An 18,540-nucleotide genomic window follows, 5' to 3' on the forward strand; every position below is an offset into this window, starting at 1 on the left:
GCCCCAATACCAAAAAAGGAATCGTGCCAAATGCCAAAAAAGCAATAGAAAATGCAGAAAAATCAACGAATCTACAAAAGTTATTCTGGAGTTTGCGGTGGCCCCCGGGAGAGCAAAAGAAAGGGTTCTGGCATCGGTCGTTAACAACGTGCATAGAAGTGTAATTAGTTCATGCAACGTGGTACTGTATAGGAGTGAACTATGGGGCAGGACTACAAAATTTAATTGTACTAAAAACAAATTAGACAAACTGCAGAGGGATATGGCGCTGAGAGTAGCGCGGGCATATCGCACAGTGTTCTATACAGATCTGTTTGTAATATCCAACAATGTACCCTTAAGATTGTTGGCCAGAACGAGGAGAGAAACATTAGAAGAATGACAAACAAGACAGTCATTGACCAAAAAGCTGAGCGGCAAATTTTCATATAATTAGAACTGAATGCCATATTTAGGTGCCCCTCACTTTGAAGCAATATTTTAGTGAACGACATTTTGCCTTGTCTTTGGTCATTTCTCTAAAATAAGGTCGAATATTCCCAAGCAGAATTCCTCGGAGGCTAGGGCAAATTTCTCAGTGGGCGAGTTCTTGTGGGTCCCAAAATTTGGGGAGAATTTAAACACTTTTCTACTTTTGCGCTATGCAAATAGGTCACCTTGTTTGCAGAATCTTTAATGCATTTGTAATTATTTGTAAACTACCGACGAAAATGGAATTAATTTTTATCGACACTTTTCACTGCCCCTCTCTTCGTTCCATTTTAAGATAAAATGAGTAGAATTTCGAGGAAATGTTGCTTTTCACACTCATCCGAAGTATAATACGTTCAATGCAAACTGCAATTCTCTGTAAAATCGGGACAACGAAATATTGTGTTTCGGATACACTATACACACACAAAAAATTTACACAAATCAGAAACTGTATAATTTTATAAAGGGACTGCATTTTCAGCTTGACACGGAACACACGTTGTCCCAGATCAAGCGTTCCAGTTGACTGTTTCGACGTAGAGCTTTATTATAAACGTCATTTTCCCTCTGATAAACTCAATAGCAGGTACAATTTGACCGTAAACATACAATGTAAAATACAGCAAGCGCAACTTTCCCGGAGGATTACGTGACGAAATTTGAATACAGTCCAAAGTAGTGGAAACTTTGCGATTGATACTAAGATAAATCGGGTAGAATCATAAATTGGAGTATAATAACATCGCCGGACCAATGAATGTCCTGTCCCGTATCCTGAATGGAAGACACGCCGTGCGAAGAGAAGCGGCCGAGTTTAGTACAAGTATTAAGAATGTTAAGGGTGAGCATATACAACTAACTTAAATAGAAAATATTCATTTCCCTTGCTATAGCACTAATATAACTGGGGGTTAGGGGGGTGGAAAGGGCTGGGGTACGTGGCAGGGGGAAAAGGCACGTGCTACCATGGAAACAGCCCAAATGACGTATTGATCCGCTTTGTCTTCGTCACTCTTACTCTGTATAATGACTTGCATCCCTGTCTCACCGCCATCTACATCACATATTCAACGTATTACTTTTTACATCCCCCTTGTTTTTCTTTGCACTATTTCGGATCTTGTTGCTATTCAAAATCATTCTTAAGAGCGCCCATGCTAGAGAAGAAAGTTTACTTTGGTCTGTTTTAATATTCCGTTTTCTATCTGTCGCAACAGTTCAAAGGAAAACGAAGATTACAGAAAACGGAGAAGAGGACATCAAATCTTATTTTACAAAACATCTTCAACTTTTTTTTTTCTAGAAATTGAATTTCAATATGAAATAAACATAGATGTTGAGCAAAGAAAAGCGTGTTTGATATGCAAACATTTCGTAAAAAACTCAACTTGTGTATGTGCGCGATAAAAAGGATAAACAAGCGTGTCTCGTGCATTAGCATTTACTTGTTTTGCATAAGCTAAAGTACGCATTTATTACTATTTAAGCTGCGATTTTTGTACGTAATTTCCACCTATATACCCAGCCGGATTATTTTTGTTGCAACAAAACTTCCCTTGGCGTATTTGAAACTTTAATAATTACGCTTGGCTCTCGGAGCGAACTTGGAACAATAACAGAGCAAACATTTTATATTGCTGTTTAAAATAATGAATTCCATTTGTCGTAAATACATTTTCCAGTTTGAAAATAATTAAAAACTTTATCCACTTCTCAAAGAAACGTCGTGCAGTGGTTGCAATTCAATTAAAGAGTTTAAGGGTTGTTGAGGGTTGCAAAGCCCCTACAAACTGTCAAAACTTCCCTGAGCTTTTCAAACGGTTGGACTTTTAATAGCCTTGCTTTATGTATGTATATGAAACAATTAACGGACTTATTAGGAATTATGGACAAAAGCTCATTTTTTACATTTTTCTTATAAAGGTGACCCTTTAATGTACGTAATTTAATTTATGCGAGCTTTAAAGTCAAAATGAAATCCAAGAAAATTAAGAGAGAAAAAATATGGTCGCCCTCAGGCATCGACCAACGAAAAAATTGAGGGCAACCCGTTTACTGAAAGTAATTGAAAATTAAAATGAACTCCAAAAGGAAACTTAATAATATATATCCACTTTATGTGAGGCAATATTAGCCGTCTGAATTTCATTAAATACATTTTCGTCTGTAAATATTTTAGTAAGACTTAACTGCAGCACTAAAGGAAAGTCAATATTGATACACATTTTACTCACCAATTTAAAAACGCACGCCTGACGTACCCTTCTGAATTTCAAACGGGAAAGCTCTGCAACAATAACAAGATGTTTCAATATTTTAGTAAAGGACAATTTTATTTCGTAATTTTCTACAACAATTTACTTTGTTTGTAAATTGCAGATTGAATCGACGGTGTGGCGATAAACGTCGCGAAAATTTACTCCTAATCATTTCAAGGGTTGGCTGGCGCAAAACGTACTAGAAAGCGATTACATACATTATGGAGTCTGAGTAATTAAAAATCATTCGAAACTAATAATATACAGGGTGGTGACTTGCGTAACGCATCATAGGGATTTCAATGTAAAATTCATAACATGCGATTATTGGCTCCCCAAATTATTTTAGAGCAAAAATGTATTAAAGTTTTTTGTAGAAAAAATTTTTTTACGTCAATCAACCGTATTAGTATTCTTTTTTTGCATAATAAAGACGAAAAATTGGAAAATAAAACCCCCATATTTTTCAATAATCTGTGATGCCATGGAATTTTATAATACAAAAACTACGCCAATATCCTTCATGCCATGGAATGTCTGCTATAAAACAAATCAAATTCCATCAAAAAGTATTATATTAGAACAGCGAATTCAACATAAGGAAAGACCAAATTACTAAAAACGGTTTCCTAATATAACAATTTACAATAAATGTTCGAATAAGTCACCATTAACTGCAAGACAGTAACCAAGTCGATTATAAAATCCATTTCGAACTTCTGCTAATTGATAACTGGATATCTATTTGTTTTAGAAAATTCCATGGCATCGCAGATTATTGAAAAAGGTGTGGGTTTTATTTTTCCAATTTTCCGTCTTTATATGAAAAAAATTGAAAACTAATACGGTTGATTGACGTAAAAATTTTTTTCCTACAGAAAACCTTAATACATTTTTACTCTAAAATAATTTGGGGAGCCAATAATCGCATGTTGTGAATTTTACATTGAAATCCCTATGATGCGTTACGCAAGTCACAACCCTGTATAGGAAAATCTGTACTTTACAGGGTAGTCCAAATTGGACACTTTCTTATGGAAACACCCTTTATTTTAAGAGAGAGGAAAGAATGGATCTAGGTGTCTGGGCCGCAATTTTAAATAGAAAATCACTGGCACAAACAAAATTCGGCTAACACTAATCGTTTTGCTACTCGAATTTAGTCGATTTCCTTAATGCCCCATAACTTTCTTATTATTAAAGATTTTGGCAAAATCCATCTTACAGCACTTTTTTATGTAGAATCAATCGCGATATACAGTTTTTATACAGGGTGTTTGGTTTTCCTTATACGACCCTAAACTATATTTTTCATATGGACCACCCTATATATTTTGGAGTTTTTGAAAAGAGCGTAAAATTTCCGAAAATTTGCTGTATCACTTATTATATTTATATTAAATATTATTTGCAATATTGCATTTTAGACATTAAAATGTTTTTATTGTAGGTTTCCAGGGCGAACAAAAGATAGCAGGATTGTTTAAAATGGTAATTTCTTTGTTACCTGTTTTATTTATTATTATACAGACTTATTCAAATTCAAAGGCTACCATGGGGATCTTGGAAACTGTAAGAGATAGGTAGGTAGTTGAAATTTGGCAATGTTGCGTATTTTGATGCTTAACAAAATGTCGCTTTGAAACTGAAAAAATTCTTTGGGAGATATCGGAAAGAAAACGAAATTTTGCAAAATCGTTTTTATTTTAACCCAAAGTTATTTAAAAATATATTTCAAAATAAATGACACATTATTATGGCCACTTTTTTCCTCTACAAGGTGATAGTTTTAAATTTTAAGTTTGACGTTTCGTCTCCGGTTAACCATCACAATTTTGCTCTTCCTTATGGAAGTCATTTATACTTGTTATGTTATTTGATAGAACATTTTTTTCTGATTCCAAAAACGTAAATATCACAAAAGAAGATATTTCGCAATATTTCTCATCTGTAATTGGGCCTTTTCTCTGTGCTGTTTGATGAGAAATAAATCAATTATTATTAATCAATTGAAGCATTGAAACACAGTATAAGAGATTTCTATAATTTTTTCTTTATTTTTCTATTTCTACATATTTTTGATACATTTCTACACATTTCTGAAATACATATTTTCAAAATCTTCTACACATTTCCACACTTGAGGCGCATTTATACAAATATTTCCCTTACATTTTCAACACATTCAGCCCATTAAAGAGCGCAGGACCGGATGGGAAATTCCCGGCTCTTTTGCAGAAGGGCCTGGAACCGCTGCTTTTACACTTGTTGCACCTCTTTAGGGGCTGTAGGGTATATCCCCGAAAGCTAGAGTACCTACATTAGCCGGGTCGTACCAGATATGGCTTGGCGAAGAATTACAGGCCCATCAGCCTATCATCGTTTCTTCTAAAACCGGTGGAGAAGCTGGTGGATGCATACATCAGGAATTGGGGTTGCGGTCCTTAGACCACTACATCCATTCCAATATTCTTACAGGGCTGGTATGTCCAAGGAGGGGGGGGAGGCTAGAAGCATTTCTAAAGATCGAGGGCGCCCACACGTTAGTAAGTACCTACCTACCTATTGCATTGGGGTAAAAAGTGACCCCCAACTTTTTTGACGGAAATACACGTTTTGAGGCACCAGGAATCCGAATCAAACAAAATCTCGATAATGTTGGCCTGTCTGTGTCGGTCCGTCTGCACTCTCATTTCCGGCTAAACGGCTGAACCGATTGGAAGCAAATTTGGTACACTTATTCTTAGATATAAAAGGGCAGAATCGCGCACACGCAGACATGTGGATGATACAGCAAATTTTGTACAATGTTTAAGGATACATTGGTGTGCGTCTTCTTGTTCTTCTTCTTCTTCCAGATTTTGTGTGATTCGCATTTCTGGTGCTTCAAAACGTGTATTTTCACCAAAACAGTGGGGAAGGGGGCATTTTTAACTCCAATGTAATATATATCCCTTTACTAATTTGCGGGTGGTAAAAAGGTAGGCAATCTGAAGAGACATTTTTTGAGTGTACATAAAAAATATGCAACTTTCCATCACAATCAGAATTAACTGCCCACCAACATCAGAAATACGACGGACTAAAGTAAAATGAAAACTCAACTACTTGCAAAATATTGTGGTAATAGATGATAAGTACTGCTTTAATATTAATATCACAAACATAACTAATAGTTTTAATAATGACCCCTTGAATATGACTCCTTTGATATTATACTATCAAACTAAGACTACGAAGGCGTGGATCTGAAGTTAGTTTCGTACATAGTCAAGCAAAAGGACATCCTTATCAAGGAGTTAAGAGATAAAATTAAATTTCTCTATGCACATATTGAGTTATTAAATAAAGTAAATAAAAGTGATAATATTGGTAACACCCACTCCAAAAATCTACATGATTTGTTTTCCATGGCGAAACTAGCCCCTGGATTACAACATTACAAGAGAGACGTAATATTTTTAATTCTAAAACAAAAAACAAATACTGGTATTGATGATATTCCACTAGCATTGATAAAAAATATATGTGAGCTGATAGTTTCTAAGTTACGCCTCTAGCAAGTTATAAACCTTTCCTACAGTACGAGTGAATTTTCTGACAGTTTAAAAATTAAGTGTTGTTCCTGTCTTTAAAAAGGGAGATGCTACCAACATAGAAAACTATCGTCCCATTGCACTTTCACTTTTTAAAGATATTTGGATACCGTTTCCTTGATCAACACCAGTGTTTTATTAACAAGCTCCAACTGTTCTCACCACAACAGTTAGCTCTACACTGATGCCTTGTACCTGTTCTTTAATAAAGTACTGGATTACATTAATATAAGCGAATACTCATTGGGAATCTTCTATGATTTCAATAGGGCATTTGACTGTGATAATATCAACATAAATAAACTGCAACACTACGGCATCAAGAGGGGTAGCGTTTAGTCGGATCTCCTCGTTTTTACACAATAGAGAGCAATAGTGTCTAGCACCACAAATGAACATAAACGAATATTTTAGTTTGATAAAAAATAACCGATACTGGTGTTCCCCAGGGATCGGTGCAGGGTCCCTTATTATTTCTCTTTTATATCGACGACATTTCTCCTCACCTTGGTGTCGGTATAGACCACTTCCTATATGCGGACGATACTTCCCTATTGCTTTCAGATACAATTAGAAGCATCTCGAAACCCAACGAGAACCTTGACAAACTTCATTACTGGTTTAGTAACAATTCTTTAATATTTAAGGGAAGGAAGAATAATTTTGTTACGTTTCCACTTCCACTTCCAAAACCAAACAAATAAATTATCTTTAAGAATACAGGGTGAAGAGGTGCAGCATGTACACCAAACTAAATTTTTGGGACTACATACCGACTGCAATTTATATTGGAAGATGCCCTGTGCGAAGCCGGCTGCTATGATTGAGCTCTTTAAGCTATTTGTTTGGGAAAATGATTAATTGTGATGTATTTTGTTTGTATATATTATGTATATTTGACATGCCCTATACCTACGATGGCCAATGGAATACATATTATCATTAACAAAAATTTTACCTTAAAATATGCAAAATAATTTCAGTGGAAGCGTTGTAATATCTATATCTAAAAGGGTTTGAGCGTGAGAGCAGATGGTTCCATCTTTAATAGCGACCCTGTATATTTTTTTTTACTTAAAAATTATCAAAAACGTTTATAGAAAAGCTTCCTCCCTCTCCTTAGTTTAGTTTAGTTTATTATGTATTTGCAATTTTCTCTTGCTACTGACATTCCTTTGTTAATGACCTGTGCGCAAATGACACTCATCTTAATTTCGCCCAGTACCTCGTATTTAACCAACCCTACTTTGTACGCCAATAGCATTAAATAATCTTGTACGCTTTTGGCACTTTTACATACAGCACGAGACCAGAAACACCGTATTCCAAAAGAAGTAACTTCTCCACCTTCACCCTTCCAATGTCCACTCCAAATACTGCCGTCCAATTAATTTACAGATTTTCATTATGTGTAGAGCCTTTGATTCAGCCATATTTCCGCGTAGAGGAATTGTAATTAATTTGTTTTTACGGGAAAATTAAGAAAAATCGAAATGAAACGATCCACAAAAAACAAATATTTTGTCATACATTTATTAAAATACAAAATTAGGAAAGTGAAAACAAACTTTTATTTGGTTAAGCTTTAGTTCTTCAGTTTATCCTTAAAGATAATTTATATATCGTGCAAAACAAGCAACCCCATTGTTTAGCTTTCATTTGGTCTGTTAACATAGGGGTTATATGTATTTAAATAATTCTCCTGCGTCGTAAAAGATGTGTAATACTACAGACATTATTAAACATACGCTCTAAAGTAAACAAAGCGCGAGCAATAAATGTATTCGAACTGTTTTTCTTTCATAAATTTAATTATGTGGCGGGAAACGGAGAGTTGTTTGGTTAATCAGGGGCATTTTAATCAAACGCGAAACAATAATATACGAAATTAGTTTTTCTCCGGCGCAATTTATTTCATTTCTTAAATATATAACAATATGAAATTGCTCGCTCGATATTAATAAAATGTTGGAAGGAAAACAGATATACAATTTCTCAGATAATTTGTACTCGTAGAAACAATAATGACAATAATCAACGCTAATTTCTTGATGTAATTCGGGTGCACAAGGGGTGACCTTTTATCCTTTTGCTTCTCCTACAATAAATCGTGGAGAAATAAATTTCGAGTTATTCGTGATAAGTCCGGAAACATTCGATAAACACCTTACGAGTATAATACCTACCTACAGGTATTATGAAGGAGAGTATTTTTTTTTTGTTTTTTTTTCTAATGAATCCAGGGAAATACTGTTTTCTGAGACTGAGACTGAGAGTCGCAGTTGTAATACTGCTAACAATTAGTAAATTGCAAATTAAGTTAGAAAGTGGACAAAATGGAAAAATGTTCTCATTACATATTATTACAGAGTACATTTTTTAGTTTATAAATAATAAAAATAAATAAATAATAAATATAATTATAACATTTCAGAAATAATGCTTATAAATAAGAAAGTTGGATCTGCACATGCGCAATCTTTTTTTTCTTCAAAAAGTGCGCATAATAATTAATGACCCAAGGGGTTAATGGTAGTTTCCAACAGAGCCAATTTTGATTTTCCCTATCAATGCATTTAACCGTTTCCTCAATCAAATTTTGATTTTCTTTGGTCCAAAATGATCGCTAAAGTAGAGCAACTTTCATGTTTTGGCTAATCAAAAATCCAAATGCAACAAACGCATAAAAAATTCATTCCTTGGTGTAAGCCTAACACCATAACGAACCAAATAACAAAAAAGCTCTTAAGATAAAGATCTGAAATCGACACAACCGTAGGAACGGACAATGAGCATTTTTTTGGGGAAATGCGCTAAAAACTGTAGTAAAATGAACGCGAAAGAACAAAACAGAAAATCTGGCATAATGAGCTTGTCCATTGAACTGTGTTAGCCTTATTACAGCCTTTTTGGGTTTTTGCAATTTTGATGTTTGTTTCAGATTATGTTACTAAGGGTGACAGGGGGTGTCTGTTCGCATGACAAAGTATTATTACAAAGTGGTAGATATATGATATGACTGACGAAAGGTACCGCATTATTTGAGTGACACTAATATCACAATGGTAGGTGATTCCGGTACTTTGACCAGGCACTTTTCCCTAAATACACTACATTTATAGACTCTTAACTCCGAAGATGCTATAAAAATGATCTGTCGTGTTGAATTTCAAGGGCTTAATCTTAAAGAGGTATAATGGGATATAAGCTGGTTCATCTATTCACTACTGCACTCGCTACTGCATAAGAAAAGAGAAGTATTTGATGGACTAGAAATTCACACATCTTCATAGAACAGGGATAAGGGTTAAAATGTCCCAGTATTACGGAAATCCCCATTATACTAATCCCTTCGCATCAATCTCGATAGTAATAATAATTACGCAAGCTCGATTGAAAAGAAACGTAACAACAATTATTCTGATAATGAGCCCGAAGGATTTTAGTTACCAATAAAGGTTTTAGAATTTATGAATAATGGGGGTGTGTGTATATAGAATCAATAGACTGCCGGCAATATTCATTTCAATACGAAATTTGTCATTCATCCTCGAAATTGGATGGGAATTTATGATTGAAATGAAAATTGGGAATCCAACGGAGCAGAAAAGAATACGGTTCTAATAATACATGAAAAGATATATGAAACGATGTTGTTTAAATGAAACCGAAGCTGTGTTTATTTCAATTCAATACCGTCGTAAAACGGTCATAGAATCCCTTAAAATACCTTATACAAATTTACGATAATTGGCAACCAGTAATAAAATAAAACAAGGGATTATGTTGCCTTTTGGTTTATCTCGGCTTGGGATCGTATTTATGTGGATTTTAATTGGAAAAGCTGCTAAGCTATCTCGCCGAAGTTTGCAAACAAGTAAAAATTCTTCTCGTGTTTGTATCTGGTTTATAAGCTTTTATTTAGTTATTTTTACTTAATGTTCCTTTTGTTTTTTTATCATCTCGTTATAGATTGTACCCTAAACTAATTAAAAGCAAAAATATTTATTGCCGGCGAGGTAGAAAATCTGATTAGCCGCCTCTGTTCCCGACTTTCATATTCTACTTTTTTGCGCGAAGGGACAAAAAAAATTTATTTAAATAATTTAGGTTTTGCGCAATCTTCTCACGTCTTCTTTTTTTATTGTTTAGCGGACAGTTGATCAGATAAAATGTCCATTTATGTGTTTTCGTCGCCCATTCTGGCTATTAAAGCTCGGGCCCTTCTGAAACATTATCGTTTATCATAAAAATCCGATTTTGAGAACATTCCGTTTCTAACTCGTATCAATTTTCCGATTCGCCCTATAAATATTGATAGTTATTTTATGGTTATTACCTCGTATTTATTTATTTATATATATATTGTATCAAAATCGTCTTTTTATGTTACCTCGCCTTATCGGTAATTAAAATTTAATCGCTCTTACGCATGCAAACGTATCGATTAGCACCTAAAAACGGCAGCAATTTAAAATATTGCTAATTAATTATCTACAAGGCGTCCCAACTAGTACACTTACATCATTCGCCCGAAAATTAACCACGAACACGTCATGTTTTCAATGAAAGATGCTCACATTTAACTATTAGGCGATTGGCCGCCCTTTTAAACAGTTTGTGTCACATGTGTCACTTAGAAGCTTCTGAATCATCTATAAGGGCCTAACTGTAATTTTAATTTTCATCGACTTTTGTACCATAAGTTTTAATTTATTGGCTAGTCTTCGAATTTTCAGGAATTCAGTTGCTGGTCTGTTATGAGGATTCCGAAACGGGTTTACTGTTCGAAATGTAAACGTGCATGTACATTCTTGAAGACCTTGTCGCGCTTAATTAGTTCGTCCTTGATCACGTCTACGGGTCTCCTTTATGCGATGGAAACGCAATTACACAACGATCGCGTTAAGTGTTTCCTCTTAATTACGCGACAATTCATACTTTTCTGCGTGGATGAAAATGACACGCTAGAATTAATTCACTTCAAAGTTTTTTCTTCTTTAACTGTAAGTAACGGAGCTCGCGTTCCAATAAAAACCAAAACACCAGTATCACCGCGGAGTTCTTTTTTATGCCGAACCCCTCGGAATCCTTATTACGTACTGGTTGCTTTGGTAAACCAAAACCCGAAATAATCACTTTTAGGCTCGAATGAAAGCTAATATACAAAACGAAATCAGTCCCAAAAATCTCCCCGTAAGGATCTCTACTTTTCCTACAAAATGGCTTCTTATTCTTATTCATTCGTTTGGAGTAGATAAGGCCAATTAAGATACCAATTTTAACTTTAGACATCCCAAACCATTTATGAAAACAATGCTCTACAGAAATTAAAATACGCACAAATTCCAAGTGCTTACAGATTTATTGTTACAATTCCACTAGTCAAATAATTTACTGCAGAATCGGCCCTTTAAATTTCGACACCCTGTAATTTTTCTATATGTAATGCTTAACTATCCTAGCCCTTGAATTTGCAAACATGTTTACCACCCATTCTTCTTCGCCATGTGCCAAAATAATGTCCGTCAGTTGCAACAGTCTCTACACTAAAGCCCCAATATTGGGAGCCATTTTGCAGTAGTTTTTTTCTGTTGTTTAAGAATGCATCTCTCTTTTTACATTAATTTTTCATTGGCTAAAAATCTACCTGTCACAATTTGGGATAATTACAGTTTACTCTGAAATGGGCATCCCTTTTCTTTACACTTTAATCAAACCTTAATTTTGATTTGACTGTGACAAATTATATAACAAATAACTCTTGAACTTGGTTTCATTCACAGTGGGGTTTATGGAATCTCTCGAAAAAGGAAATTTAATTAGAACTGACACTAGTAAGAGTACAACGGATTAGTATATATCTTTGACAATGGATCTTAAAGTTATCGAGCAAATTTGACAAAACAGTTAAATACGACTAGCCTTTATTTACAATTTTTTCTTCGACGTGGAAAATCGGGAATTCTTACGGCTGGCCTTTTTACTCGTCAATCGGGTGTATCAGATGGTTTCTAAAGGGCCGCATACTAAAACCCGGCGGCTTGAAACAACCCTTCGGCGGCTATTCGATGATAATTCGACTGCTGATCAATGGAATTTGGTCCAAAAAGTGCTTGTTGCATACACACTCAGATTAACTTGATTTTGATTACGGTCTGATTTAATTTGGAGGTATGCTTTTGCACCAAAGTGTCCTTTTGCATTAGCGGCACCAATAATGAACGTTAATATTATTTGATTTTACAAATAGATTTCTTCGTTTCAATTTCGTTCGGCACCTGAACTAATGTCACCTCTCTTTTTATTGGCCCTCACTGCACAGATAGGCGTTTTCAAGGAAGGAAACGCGTTTGTTTATAACAGCGGACGGTGTCCTTTACTGAATGAAATCTGCACGATTACGAGCACTCTCGGTCAAACTTTAGCTAACTGGTTATTAAAACTTATACACTCTTTTTACGCTGAGTATTGAGGGAATTACAATTCGCTTTTTAAACTCTCCAAATGGTGACACGGATTTTTTACCTTCACGTGAGACGCTTCGTACTATTTTTCCACTTGGACAGCGAATGATGATTTTACAAAAAACTTCTTAACTGGACCACGAGGTCGCCCTGAATCTACTTAACGGTTTTTCTAAGCTCGGTTAATTCTCAGGTCGACTACCAAAACGAAAATCTGTTCGCCTTGGCTTTATAAGCGCGAATGAATCAATCTGTACAAAATAATCCCCCCTCTGAAATACTAAGTAATTCACCCCTACTCAATGGTGAAATAGCAATGGCGGCGATAGGTTATTAATTTTTATTGGTTGGTTTTTACTAAGCTGTGTTTAATTTGCAAAGTTGCAGAAGTAACTTAACACGACCTATTTCCAGCGTGTAATTCTAAACCAAAGCCAAAGCATGTAGAACAAATAATTCGTTGACTAATGTGTGAGAACATGAGTAAAGGCTTGCCGTGTTACGATCGACAAAATAAAAACTTGAACCTACTGTGAGTAATATTTGTTTGGTGGAATGTTTTTGAATCCTAGAATTTTTTTCGGTTTAGAAATTCCGCAAAAAATTCAACGCAAATAAATGCTCTCGTTACACCGCTGACCAATAATTCGTTGATCTGGTTGGATCGATGACCCACCCCTACAAATTTTTACACGCATTCGCCATTATTATTAAAAGTCTGTTATTTTATGTGCCCTTTTACGAATCCATTCGACTTTTAAGAGGCTCTTAAACCGTCCTCACCTGTACTTGTCACTCTCCGAATCTCTGCTTTGTCTATCCTATCGCATACACGAAGACGACAGATGAATAAACATGTATTCATTTGTACGGTAATTAAAGGGGTTAAGGGTATACAAAGATCTTATTTTTGTAGCGATGTAATATTTAGTATAGCCTAGCCGTCTTATAGACCCTTTAGATTACAACAGGATGGCGAATGTATACGCTGTTAGTTATTTTTGGGATGTAGGGTATGATTAATGATGGTAACGTAATCCACCCCGTAGCGCGGATTACAGCCAACTATTTGTCTCAATTAGATCAAACGTATACTATATTAAACTTGATAGAGGGTCTATAATATTATGATATCATTCTATTTGCATGGAAATTCGTCAACATTCTATAAATTTATTCCCAGAGGCAATAAAATGAAACGGCCGTCCCAAATTCGCCCCATTCACGCATAGCTGTATCGTTAGTATATTTTATTTCTTTCGTTATGATCCTTTACGTTATTGATTTTAATAATGTATTTACTTCATTTTCTTAAGTTGTTTCTATATAAACAAAAATTGCCTTTGAAAGTCGCGCGTGTTGAAAAAAAAATATTTATTTTTCGTCTGTTTTCTGATTTGAATTTCATCTATAATGCTGAAATATTATTAAAGTTTTAAGCCCTTAATGGCAATTTTAAACTTTGTCTTGTTTCCTGAAGCTACTCATCCTGACCTGTTTTATGTTATCCTCCTTTTATTTTTGTTAAAACTTTGCTGCTTTACAGAAGTATTTCTTTTCAAGTATAAACCCTCCTTTTTTATCATCCTACGTTATTAAAAAAAGTTTGTTCACCTTAGATAAGGGTGCCCGAAATAAGGAAAACAAGGGGAAATCTAATTTATGTAGATATACTTTGTTATTTTTATAAATTACGTTGACGGAAAACTTACTTCTAAAAGGCACCTTTTAAGATAAATGCGGCTTTTTTAAAAATCTCATTTCGCCCTTTCTCTAACCGCCCAAATTCGAATGTCTGAAAAATTTTGAATTACTCGCGAAGAGAAGAAAAAAATGAAAATTAAGATTAAATGTATTGTAGTGAACAAATTTGAGGCGATCCGTCATAAAAATTTCGTATTATGTCGTTACATTTTCTCCACATAGAAATGACAGCATATTTATAACATCGTATTTTATTTGCGAAAGAAATACGAGCTGGGAGGAATTGTTTTGTGATTTTAGGTTTATATTAATATTTTTTCTTAAAAATCTTGACAAAACGCTATATTTTATTAATATCGAACGAGACTATACTTGAAATTCTTTTGTGCGTTGTCATTCTTATACGACGTTCATATAGAACTTATTGTTTCCCAAAAAAAAAATGCTCCAGCCATTTCGCTCTACTTTAATAACGGTTTTCGTCGATGTGGAAAATAGTGTATGTTATAGTCCTTTGGAAATGTAGATGTACCAAGTATGGGGAATTTACTAGGTGCAAATGTCAATAAAGCCTCCTCACCACACGCTTAGAATTCGTGCTTGTTTGTCTACTATAAATTAATTTACTCTGAAAGCACTTCTACTTGCAATGGAGTTTGAAACCTTGCTGGGGGATGAAAACTGGTTTTTTTCTCTCTAAAGTAATTTCTTGTGCTATTACTGGAATGATGCAGTTCTGAATTAGAAAATAATATACCTATACCTGACGGTACTGTTAGAATGCAATGGAGTGTCAGCTGCTACAATTCTGTCCAATTATTGTGTTCTTAATATCCAAGCGGATTTTTTTGATACTTTGGATCAGTGGATAGGAAATGGTCATGGTTGGATATGGTCATGGAATCAGGGGGATCACCAGCTTGTCGTCTCGATTGGATCTGTGGACCCAACTTAATCCACAACTCCACTCTCGTCTGAAAAGGACGCTCAAGGATTGAACTCTTTGATCAATTCCAGTTAAGATTCATAGGTAAAATTTCGAGTCAACAATTTCATGAAACACAGAATTTTATGCGATAATCTATCTGTACCATAAACCTAAAATCTATCACTAGTATTTGACTAGAAATACAGAAAAGTAATAAAAGTTAATCAAATATAATTAATAATAATGCAGAGTTTGTACAAAAGAAGCATCAGCCTTTTCACATTCTGATCTTTGAAAGAAGAGGTAGTTTAGCAACAAATCATTTGCAGTGGAAAATTTAAGTAACAATAATGGTTACTGTACAACAAAGCGTTTGCGGCCCCTTCCATATTTAGGAACACTCTGTATAGATAAAATAGCTTAACGTAACCTTTATTAAAAATGGAAATCGATGGGATACAAACTTTTACTGGAAAGCCTGCGATTCCGTTTACTGATGACTGGCTACTTGGTCATAATTTTATTCAAAAAAGTGACAGGCAATGCGTTCAAATGTAATAGACCCAATTTTTTTACATTTATTCGTCCCAAATTAAACTCAAACCGTATCTATTCAAAGTAGTGTTGGATCGATTTTGGATTTTTTCTCTTTCCATAAATCAGTGAGACTATTTTTTTTTCTAATTTGAATTTAGTTGGACACCAGGTCGACCATTTCCTTTAGTAAAAGGTACGGCGCGAAAATTTCCTTTTTTAAAATGAATACAAAAAAGAAACCTTCCAATACAGGGTATTTTTTGGGAGCTTTACTTAAACGTTTCTGGAAAAGTGAAATAAGTAGGTTTTTGAAACTTTGTGTTTACGAGCTACTCTGAAGGCCGAATCGATGTAAAGTATTTTCAAAATGGCGGGACTTCCGTAAATATCGGAAGTCGCTAGTAATTTCGATATTTTAAAGGGCAACCCCTATTTTTTATTGCATTTTTGGATTCTACGTGAAATTTTAGTCCTGAAATGACTATTTTTTTACTATTGCATTTCATAGGGAAACAGAAATGACTTATTCCCATTTCTTCCATATCTATTATTCTTTTACATTACGAAGACTTATGCCCAACGCCCCAGCCGAATCAACCGCTGTAGGAACCTTAGACCCTTTTATTTGACAAACCTGAACTACCTAGCTGTTTATGTGGCAAGCTTGAGTTAAAGCAGCGCCATCCTAACCTACCCTTATAAATTGCATGATAGGAACACTCGTCGTGAGGCGAAAAGAAAGAACGTGAGCCTGAATGGCAATAAGTGCAGCGTCTGTGATGAGAGAGAAGAGAATGAAAACTTAATAGAAACTGAGATAGAAACTATGAATTTTACTAAAATGTGGGAGAAACTGTGAAGGGAATTTGAGGACTTTGAGTAAAAAAAACCCTTATTATATTAGTTTGTTGCTGGAGTGTTGTTAATTTCAAAATAGGAAAATATATTACTCGAAACGCCCTGAACCATTTAGTGATCTTCCACTTGCCTAGTACTTTACTAGAAGTTGAGCGAAAGTTTAAGAGGAAATTGAGATATAATTAAAAGAAATTAAAGGAAGCTTGAGGAGCACACGAAGAGACTTTAAGACCTTGAGATGGATTTGAGAGGAACTAGAGAACTTGGAAGAAATTAAGGAAAGCGTCTTTTGACCAAATAGCGCCAAAATTTACAAACAGACACTATACTGCATATAAAAAGTAACAATCCAAGTTTGTTAAGAGAAACTGATAATAATTATTCAAACACTGAGTAATAAAGGTTAAAAGTGTGCTATTGTCTGTCCGGTCCCACTCCTGCCGTGTTGAACTACTTTTAGGGGAATGGTCCTAGAGCTTTTTGCAGTAGGTAGCCTATACCTTGAAGATGTGCCATCAAACGGCCATCAAATTTCGCTCTTTTAGGAGGGGGGGGGGGGGCTAGAAATTAATTGTAACGGTCTCCACACAAATAAGGGAACTGTTTTCTACCAACTACTGTCCTCATCAAAAGAAGAGGGTTGGGCAGAGGGGGGATGGTTTTATCATTCATGGTACTCTAATGAAAGGTCTCTACGAAAGAAATTAATTTCTACTAACAATAGTCCTTCTCCTCGACCCCTTATCGCGATCGGATATAATTCACTACATCTCAAGAACAGATTACCGGAGGAGGGTACTCACAAAGGACTATTGGGACTTATATCCATTGGTGATGTCAAAATTTTAAGAGCGAATATCTCAAAAACAGTTTATCCGAGGAATGTACTCTCAAAGGTAAAGTGAGTCGTCTGCACGAGACATATTGCTGTGTAAACAATGTCAGTTGGGACGTTGTAGTTTTGTTTTAAGACATTTGGAATAAATTCTAATCCCTGTCGTGGGTCTAATTAGGTTTTAACATAAAACAATTTAGCGATTAAAGCGTGTAGTCTTATTTGATTATTAAGCGGTAGAGCAACGCGATGCCAGCTTTATAGGGGAGTCGATGGTGTCCGTCTGTCCATCCATGAACACGAACTGTCAAACACATGTAACAAACCAATTGAAAATTGGTCAAATCCAATGATCCTGTAGGCCACACCGAGGTGCTCTGCCGCTTTTTTAAATGCTCTTTTGGGGTTGTTCCGCGCTGGTACAAAGGGTTAATAACAAACGATTAAGTGGACTGTATGTATGAAGGGAAATCTTTCTCGTGCCTTGTCTAAAAGGGAAATTGAAAAGAAATGTACGTACAAACTATTTATGACTTGATTTAATGACAAAATTAATGTGTAGTATGAACTATTGTATTTTTTGGCGGACCGGTAAGGGCGGCCCACTGCAAAATTGAGGTTGACAGGACGAATTAATAAAAGGGAACTTACTTGTGTATATACAAAGACGAGTGCTGGTGGTTGTTCAATTGTCCACTGCGGTGGCTGGACAGGCGACGAAACGAAGGGGGTAAATTGTTCAGCGTTGAACGACGACGAATATTGTATGCGAACGAACACCAGTTGGTGGCTTGTGCTTTCTTTAATTTTTTACGACCGAACTCTATGGTTTTCTAACGCGATCTCCCCTACAATCCACCCTTCTCGATTCCCTCCTTTTCCG

General features: G+C 35.2%; 1 long non-coding RNA gene across 1 annotated transcript in view; it reads right to left on the bottom strand.

Moving 5' to 3' along the window:
* Positions 1–2,708: 2,708 nt before the first annotated feature.
* Positions 2,709–18,540, bottom strand: part of LOC116177110 — a 44,926-nt gene continuing 29,094 nt past the window's right edge. Inside the window, exon 3 of the long non-coding RNA XR_004146607.1 lies at positions 2,709–2,761. This is a non-coding gene — a long non-coding RNA (uncharacterized LOC116177110). The remainder of the gene's footprint in view (positions 2,762–18,540) is intronic.

This window comes from Photinus pyralis, unplaced genomic scaffold (genome assembly GCF_008802855.1).
Source record: "Photinus pyralis isolate 1611_PpyrPB1 unplaced genomic scaffold, Ppyr1.3 Ppyr1.4_LG7, whole genome shotgun sequence".
In the NCBI taxonomy this organism is placed as follows: domain Eukaryota; kingdom Metazoa; phylum Arthropoda; class Insecta; order Coleoptera; family Lampyridae; genus Photinus; species Photinus pyralis.